General features: G+C 43.4%; 1 non-coding gene across 1 annotated transcript; it reads left to right on the top strand.

Annotated features, from left to right (window-relative positions):
* Positions 1–8,058: 8,058 nt before the first annotated feature.
* On the top strand, positions 8,059–8,132 carry TRNAI-AAU (transfer RNA isoleucine (anticodon AAU)). Its single transcript has one exon. It is a non-coding gene; the product is annotated as a tRNA-Ile (tRNA).
* Positions 8,133–9,507: the final 1,375 nt, after the last annotated feature.

Genomic DNA, 9,507 nt, shown 5'->3' with positions numbered 1-9,507 from the left:
GGGCTGGAAGTAAATGTACCAATGTGCAGGGATCCGTAATGCTGGCTGCTAAGGCTGGAGAGCAGTGCAGCACTTGTTTCTTGGCAAGAAATCATGTAAGTAATCAGCAGGGTCCCAGAAGGTCATCCTCCTTCAAGTGTTGCCTAAAAGGCTTTTTGCTCTTTTCCTTTCCTCTGTTTGAATTGATCCTGTCCAACAGGGTCTGGCTTTGTACATAAATCCTTACTAAGCTTTCAGTCTGCACTCCGGCTGTGTTAAGTTGCCTCATACTTCTTGGTGTACGAAATTGAAAAGATATTCCTGTTTGGATGATGCTGATATTTATTAGAGCCGTGCCATGAAAACAGAGTGCTCCAATGCTGTACCAACCACAGCGTCTGTAACAGCTGGTTCAGGCTCCTGTCTTGCCATGCTGTATTGCTCCAGAATGGGAGCTGGAGTGGCTCAGCAGCGCAGAGGACACAGATGAAACTTGTGCCTCTAAATTAGCTGGTCATGGCTGAGAAATCCCACCCTGTTCCCAGTGTCAAGCAACATGAAGAGCTAGCCTCAGAAAAGATGGGAAACTGTGAGCTTGTGCTAGTTAAACCCTTTTCTGTGTATTAAAGAATTCGTAAAAGTAGATGAAGCTCTTTTCCATGTCCAGAAACTGAAGTGTCCATCCCCCCTCCAAAACTATTCTATTTTGCAAGATCCTTGACCTTGATATTGTGCTATTATGGAAAAGAACATCTAGAGAACTGGTTGAACTTTAAGTTTTCACTTTCTCAGATCTGTACGATTTGGTATGTAACAAGTTCTGTAACCAGCAAAACTCAGGAATGCTTTTTCCTTCCCTTCCTCTGTCCTGTTAAGAAATCTTGTGTTTGGGTTTGACAGTGTCTAACAGACACTGACCTTCCTTTACTGAGACCAGGGCTAACATGTCTCTCTTCTACCTACTGGTAGACAGTGTGGTTATAAATATGCTTGTCAGGTAAGCAAAAAAAAAAAATCCTTATATTAAGAGTCTGTAGTATTTGATCTTAGATTAAAAATCTTAACTATTTGATCTTAAATTAATGTATTAAGCTTCCCCTATGAGTTGACTGAAGAACTTTACAGTATGTGAAGGAGTAGGAACTGCCTGTATTCTTAAGGATACCTTTTTAGTTATTGGCATTTTAAGAAAAGTGAAAGCTCTCTGATATCATGTATAGCTTTTGAATGGCTGGATCCAGAGAGCTTTGGGCAACAGGTAGACATGTGAAATTCAGTATATCGCATAATTCTACAACGTGCATTCCCAGGCTTGGGACAATGAAGTGATGTGTAGTGTTTAGGTGAATGCAAAAAATTCTTTTCATACTTCAAGAAGCAATATTTCAAATAACCTGCAACTTAACGCATTGTGTCCGCTGTGGACATGCTGGTTTCTAACTCCGAAACCAGCCAGAGACAGCTAGGTGCAGCACTGTGTGATCAAAATTGCTTTTGACTTTGGTCAGAGTAGGCTTTCACAGGATAAATGAGCGTTTGACTTAGTAACACTGGACCAAGCCTTGTTTTATTTGGGAATTGACATGGTATGGTAATGTTCATATCCACTCAGATTAGACAGGCACTTTTATTGCAAGGTCACATCACAAAAAGGCATATACAGAGTAAGCTATGTGGTGTTCAATTTATCTATGTCAGGAGGACAGAAAAGGGAGCTAACCCTGCTGGAACTTGGTCCAGTTATGTTTTCACACCCAGGTACCGCTGTTCTGGTAATGAGAACCCTGTGCTCCTGGGGATGATGGGTGTCAGTGTGATTCTTCTCTAACCAGCCCCAAATGCTTTTTTTGAAGAGATATAATGGTTCGATAGACCTGCATCAGGATATGAACTGTGGAGTGGCAGTGTTTTGCCTTGTTTGAAACCCTGATTTTTCTGAGTGTTTTAGCTGCATAAATGGAAATAGATATTAATGTTATTAATGGTTGCAGAAATTAATTGCAGTTATATGTAAAGATGAAAAGAACCATGTGAGTGCTGAGCGGTGATGATGATGTAGACTTAGTGAAGGAAGCTGAGAATCTAGAAAGAGGATGCTAGGTTAAAAAAAAAAACAAAAACAAACCCACAAACCCCAAGGATAAACAGTATATACTGCTACATCTTTCATGGTTAGAGGAAAACATAAAGAAAACTAACAGAAAAAAGTAGAAATATTATGGTACTGCTTTTTAAACACTTTGAAGTCACATGTATACTGCTTCTAGCATTCAGAAACTGAACTTCATAAGTGCTAACTGCAATTGTAGGTCTTATGTGGAACTGATTCCAAAACTAATAAGAAACCCACCAAAATATTTGAATATCACCTCTGTCAAGAACCATGTGCAACACTTAAGTAATATAGGTGCATTTTTTTTATGCTAGTGTTTCTTATTTGGAAATAGTTGTCTTCAGGGAGAACAGACATAGGAAGTGGACAATACCTCTGTTTTTTGGGTTGCTGCTTTGGGTTTATTGTTTTTTGGTGTGCATCCTTATCTATATGAATGAAAGCTGAAATTCTTCTCCAGGTCTAGAATGGTGTCCTTCTGTTGCATTAACAAATGGCAGCCTGATGGAGTGATAAATAATTTATGGACTTGGGGTATTGATTTTTGTTCCGTGCTTATAGGAAATTATACGCTTGTGGCTTCAAGAAATAATTGGTCCAATTTAATCGCATAAAAATTATAGTCCTCTTTAATTCTTTTCAAATGGAACTTTAATGACCACCGGGTGTCTTACAGAACAGAGCAGAAGAGAAGGGTGTCTGCATGGGCTGAAGAAATAGGAGAGACAGAAACAGTAGGCTTTACAGGTCTAACAGAAATCACCACTATGGCGATGGTTTTGAATGAAAGCTAATGGACATTTGTTTGATCACAAATCGGCATTTCCATGGGGAAATATTCTAAATTCTAATAAAACCATTCCACAGTACAATGCAGATGAAAGGTATGGAGTGCCTGGCATATTAGGAAAAAATGTTCCACTTCTAAAACTTGACTGAACAGAAGGTGGGTTTTGTTCTAATGCAACGTAAATTTATTTTTAGTGTACTGGTCTATGTAAGCTCTGCATCTGGGAGAAGGGGAGGAGAACTGAAGTAGGAGGAAGATGCAATTTCAGTAACTTCACCAAAAATAAGCCTGAATTTCTTTTTAGGGAGGGAAAAACACCCAACTCATTAGGATATTCCATGATGTTTATGACTGTTCTACTACTACTGTTTCTACTTGCAAAAGAGTATAACTTGAATTGGTTGTGAAGCTGATGTAGTCTAATCCATTCTGCCCATCTGTAGCAGGAAGAGAACAAATATGCACTATTTAAAAATGGAAAAGCTGCCAACAATTTCAGCATGAAAAATGAGATGGTATTCGTAATAACTTACACTGGTGAACCCTGTAATGCTAACTGTAGGCTTAATGTGGCATGTTAAATGGTAAAGTGATGCCTCGTGTTAGCTTGAGGCTGAGAGTTGCGTAGCATCTCAAAACATTTTCCAGGGGGCGAAAAAAACTAGATCCAGGAACTGTGAGACAGGCAAACAACAAAATGTCTCTACATAATATTGTCTACCACCAGCCCGGGCACTAACACAATACTGTATCAAGGTTTCAATTCAAAGTCCTGCCTGCCAGGGAGGTTAGATATATGTGAAAACCTGGGCTACCTTAGGGGCATAGCCTGCTAAGGGGGTATACTGAATGCGGACGTTAAAGAACATCCAGATCTTCTGAGAAATGTGTGAGACTTTTGGTATCTTTTGGACAGCTTACTACTATGTCAGATTTGTGGTAAATCTGGCCTTAAATAACCATGGTGATAACATGAGGACACGAAGACCAGCTTCCATAGTTGGTGTTTCATTTTACATGGTGGAAGGAGGAGGGTTTTTTCCTCTTCTTCCTGGGACTCTGGACTTGTCCTCACCTGTTGCTCACCTACACAGAGAAACTGTGAACTAAGTTTTGTTAATTCTGTTCAAAGCATAATACTGTTGCTACTGCTGTACCAGGAATTTACCCTGGTGGTTATGCTGGATACAATCTCCTGTTTCTAGACCTGACTTGAGTCTGCAGGTTTCTACTTCAAAACACTGATAATCGCTGAACAAGTATGGTCCCCTTCACTGTTTGATTCAAAACTCAGACTAGGTATTATTAAAAATGCTATAAATATAGATTGCATATACGTGCTAGACTTCAACATGCATCTTATGACCACCGAACCTTTACTTTATGATTAGGGTAATAATAATTTTATTAAATATAACATTATGGGTCTTTATTCTGTTTTGATGCACAGGCATATGCAAATAACTTGTATTAGCATTTTTATGAGTGAGATTTCAATGGCAAACTTATTAATAAATCCCTGGGTAGTGCTCAGGCTGATAACATTAGTTCCCTGTACCCTTTTATTTGGGCAGCTAATGAATTTTTTTCCCTAGTTGTCAATTCTGAATTGATGAGAGATTAGGAACAAACAGGAAATGGCTGTGGAATGCCTAAAGCTATACTTTGTTGTTAAATTGCCAGTTCAGATCCTTTCTGGGCTGGGTAGTGAGCGGTGACCGAAGGATCACTCTGTCAGATGCCTTACTGGCCTATGTAAAATAAGATCTTAATGTGTCCTGTAGCGCAGGCACTCAGGAAGGGGGAGTCGCAGGGAAGCCCGTGAGCATGCTCTGTTCTACTTTCTGCCTATATAACTTGTTTCTTCTGGAAGATGGTCTTGCTTTCATATACAGGCAGGGTTCGTGATGGCAGAGCCTGTGGCAGCATGTGATATGTAATACAGGCTGGAGCACAGCGTGTGGGGAAGTGGATATAGTTATATGTTTGGCAACTTATTGCAAGTAAAAAAAGAAAAGAAATTATTTGTTTGGGTACAGAGGTAGGACCATCTGCGTAATCCTGAACAACACTGGGTCTGAGGAAAACGTAGCTCTCCTCTGTAAACAACATACTGAGGCGTAGCTGTTGGGGCCACAGTGCAGGTTGTGCTGGGGGATGGCTGAGAGCACCGGGCTGGGGCTGCGTTCAGCACAGGGCACGGCTTGCTGCCGGTGCCAGCAATGTGCCAGGGATGGCAGGAGATCGGGAGAGGTCTGGCACTGTGGTGCAGAGTGGGTGGATGCTGGATGACTTGTGGCAGGGAGGAAACAGGCAACTGAAGAGAAGATCTGAGGTGGAACTCAAGCACTTGGACCTTGTTCTCTTTTTTCAGTCTCCCTGTCTGTGGCCCTGGTTATTTAAATATAAATGCCTTGGAGTCTTCGAAAATACTCTAAGTAATGGTAAGGTTACGAGAGGAATATTATATCAGATCTTCTAAATGTTCTGTAAAAGTGTGATGTTGTTGAGATGTCAGGCTGGGTCCCTGAATTAGCAAAACCCTTAGAGCTGAGATTCTATTTAATAAAGCACTTGTGAACACAATTCACTAGCATCAACGGCACTAAAAAAGCTTGCAAATGCTTTGTATTTACAACCTGTAAATTCCATAATGTTACAGATATCTACTACATAGCCTGGTAACTGTTTCTCATTCTAAGCTTGTTTGTTTCTTTGCTTGAGAGTATGGATCCCACACACTGGAGAGAAACCAGAGTTTACCGTTTAATTAGAGAATTTTGTTTTCTTGGAGACAGCATTGATCTCCTGGACTGTTATGCTATCTGTCACTGTCTAATCACAAAAATTCTGTTGCTTGTACAGCAGAGCCTGAATAAGACTCTCCTAAAAAGATAGGATGCTATTTCTGTGTGTGGAAGAGGGTTTCAGAACAAAAGGGGGGTTGGCATTTGGTATGTGACTGGTTAAACTTTGAGGAAAAAATCTGCTTAGCCTAGCTAGGAGGCAGTGGAAAGAAATAGCCAAAGAGCATAGAGTTTTTCCATTTTAGTGTTACATAATTGGATTGGATTTGATTACAAAACAATGGCGGACAACAGTGAATGAAGAGGCAATATAGTGTTGCTTTGAGCTACTTCTGGTGATATTCTGGACAGAAGGGCTGGAAAGATGATTAATCCTCACCCTTTCTCCCTTGCTCTCTGTGGAGTAACTGCCCCCTAAAATAATTAGCTAACTGTTTCTTTCCAAAAACCAGACTGCGAATCTGTGTGCCAGACACACAAATGAAGGTCTGTTATTCCTGTACCTGCCACTTATGCTCTGTCTATCAGTTTGGAGACTACCCAGACCCCATACGCAGGGCCATGCTGTGGCTTGTTTGAGAGCACTCTTCCTTTCTGCCCTTTTACTTTTCAGCTTTGTCTTAAGGTTCCAGATGTGGCCTTGCTGTTGAATGTTTGAGATAGTTTAGCCTAACACAGGGTGACATTTCCTAGAAAATATAGATGGTTATAAAGATCCCAGAACATACACACTTCTTGGCAGTTGGCTGGTTGCTACTTCATGGAAATCAAATGGAAAAGGGGAAGGAAAAATGACAGTTTGGACTCTTCCCCCTTTCCCACCTCTGTGCCGCCACCCCTGCGCCACAGGGACACCTCCCACTAGACCAGGCTGCTCAAAGCCCCATTCAGCCTGGCCTGGAACACTTTCAGGGATGGAGCATATATATTTTGTGTGAGTCTTTGGCAGAGGTTAGCATGTGGACAGCAAAGCTAGTCATCTACTATCTGACTACTGGTAGATATGAACTGCGATCTGGGGCCCCTTATGAATTTTTCTGTTATGAAACTGACTGCTGTCCTTCTGTAGGGGTGACGAGAAAGATATCCAAGGGGGATAAAAGAGGTTCAATTAGACAAGGAGCAGCTGTAGCTGAAGTATCAAGGGATGGTTCTCAGGTATGCTAGTGACTCTATATGCTGTAGCAAAAGCCAATGGCAGTTACTGGGAGAAAGGTTCAGAGATGAAAAATGCTCCTTTCTACAGATGGGGAGAGCATGAACTAGTGCTGCTAAGAAAGACGGCAGGACTGGGAAGCAGAGATGTGAGGGTTGGGACAGTTGAAGAGGAATGGAATGTAAATGATTTGGCTCCTAGGGATGAAGGATTTTGTGACAAAGCTGGGTAAAATGAAGTTTGGGGAATTTGGTGGATCTTTGAGGAAAGTGCTGGTAGCAGATGGGCTAACAGCAATAAAGGGGAACTGATGGTGTGACTGAGGCAAAAGGAAGGGGAGGGGGGTAGGGCACTGACCATGAGGATGAGTAAGGACTAGAAAAAAAGAGGGTACTGTCATCCCAGTGATCCTGAGTCAGTCTTGCGCATCCCAAGCTGTGATACAGATATTCCTTGCTCTCTTTGACTGTAATGAGCTCTACTAAGACGACCAACCATTTGAAAAGCTTGATTTTTATTACAGTTTAAGCCAGGAAGATTAACACTTTAAACCAGAAACCTTTGACTATGTAATACAAAACAGGATAAAAAGGGATTGTGAATAACTCTCCCTGTGTCACTGAATCCTTCCAGGGAAGGTAAGAGCTTCCAGGCTCAGTTTCATTCAACTCCACTGCTGGGTGAATTTCAGTAGATGCTAGTCAACCCTGCCTGGTCCCTGACTCAGAGGCCAGACTGTGGGTCTGCTCCTAGTCTTGCTCCTGCAGCAATCTGTGCCGAATCTTGCCCAGGCCATGGGATAACACAGGCAGGAAGGGGCCCTGGGAGATGTCTTGCCCAAACTCCCTGGTCAGAGCAGCATCTGCTGTGATGGCAGACCTGGAGGCTGCTCAGGGCTGGGCCCAGGTGTTTGGGAAACCTCCAAGGATGAACCCAGCACAGGCTCACCCTACATCCTGCTCCTTTGCCTCCCAGTCCTTGCAGGGGAAAAGTTTTGTGCTTGTGTCCCTGGACCGGGCTGGAGGCTCTGCTCGTCCCCGGCAGCAGAGAAGTCCCCTGTCACGTACGGCCCTGGGTGCATCTGTCGGGAAGCCCAGCCGGCGTCGCGGGGAGCACACCCCCAATAAGCGACACTCACCCCGCGGGGAGCTAGCGGCACAGCTCGCTTCTGTGATCAGTGATGAGCCACTTTCCGGGACCTAGGTTGTCGTGAGGCCGGTTAGCTCAGTTGGTTAGAGCGTGGTGCTAATAACGCCAAGGTCGCGGGTTCGATCCCCGTGCGGGCCACTCATTTTGCTCTCCGCTGGAGGCCGCGGTGTGGACAGGAGCCAGTTCTTGGCACGGGGAGGGACGCGGCGCGGGGAGAACGGGAGCTTTTCGGGGCGGGAGGGCCGGGCCCCAGCCAGAAGCTGTGTTGGGGGAGGAGCGGGGAAGGTTCATTTTCCGTTTCTGTTCCCTGGGGCGGAGAAACAGGACCCGGCGGATGGGTGGCTGAGGGGCAGCCCGGTCAGCGGGGCGGGGAGATGGCGAGGGGAGGGCCGGGGGAGGTGGCCGTCTGGGTGAGTGGCTTAAGGCAGGCCTCAGGGGCACCTCAAGGGATGCAGAGGTGAGCTGGGGGAAGCCAGCAACCGTGAGAGGTGGTGGAAGTCATTGTGGAGTGCCAAGGGATAGAGAGCAAGGGGAAGGGGTTTGCAGGGAGGAGTGAAGTAGAAAATAAACCAGAAAAAGAAATGTGGAGGTAGAAAGTGAACTCAGCAAAAATGTAAACCTTCCCCTGGGACATCACCAAGTATTCAATATTTTTTGCCTTGGAACATCTCATCTTGTGCTTCTGTTCCTTAGCGCTAGGCCTGGAGGCCTTGCAGGACTTCAGGTGGCCCTCACTTTCCCTTCACAATCACAGGTAACTAAAATTTCATATCAGATCTTTAGCTCGTTACATTAGTATAACTCTTTGATAGTTCTCTATTGTCAGGGACTGGAACTGGTGATACTGAAGTAAGTGGATTTTATTTATCCCTTTCTTTTTTTTTTTCCTTTGGAGCAAGGAAGGACAAGCAGATCTCCCTTGACACCCTGATTTTTTTTCAGAGAATTTTCTAAATAAACTCCATATAGGAGATATCCAGACTTGATAGACACACTCTGCAATCTGAGTCCTAATTTTTATTTATGTACTATTTATTCAAGAAAAAAAAACAAGGCCAACTGAGATGTTCCAATAGGGTTATGTCTGCAGGAGTGGCTGAGGTGGATCCCTGCTGGCTCAACTGGCCTGTATAAGGGTGTTTTGTCTCTAAAACTTCTTTTAAAAGCTCAAGACAGATATTATTTTTGTCCTCTCTACCTTTGAACTAAAATGGGATTTCTCCAGAGGAGGGAAACTGTCTGGGGCAAATGTTTTCCTTGTGGAAACCAGTGGTTTCATTATTGGAGCTGCATGCAGACAGGCCACAGCTTCTCTGGGAAAATACCTTGAGCAATAGAATGCTTTTAGCATTCTATTGATTTCTTTCACAAATTTGCTAATATGCTCCTTCTCACTCTCCAGGCCTGTTGCTTAAGGCTTCTTCCAACTGTAGTGTTTGATTTTTAAAATAAGTGGTAATGACAAAAAAGAAAAAAAGGAAGAAAAGCGGGTGACCCTCATGTCAAAGTCAGT

The sequence above is a fragment of the Rissa tridactyla genome, chromosome 1 (genome assembly GCF_028500815.1).
Source record: "Rissa tridactyla isolate bRisTri1 chromosome 1, bRisTri1.patW.cur.20221130, whole genome shotgun sequence".
NCBI classification, from domain to species: domain Eukaryota; kingdom Metazoa; phylum Chordata; class Aves; order Charadriiformes; family Laridae; genus Rissa; species Rissa tridactyla.
Note: the sequence above shows the minus strand (reverse complement) of the source record. Positions and strands in the feature narration are given on the sequence as shown.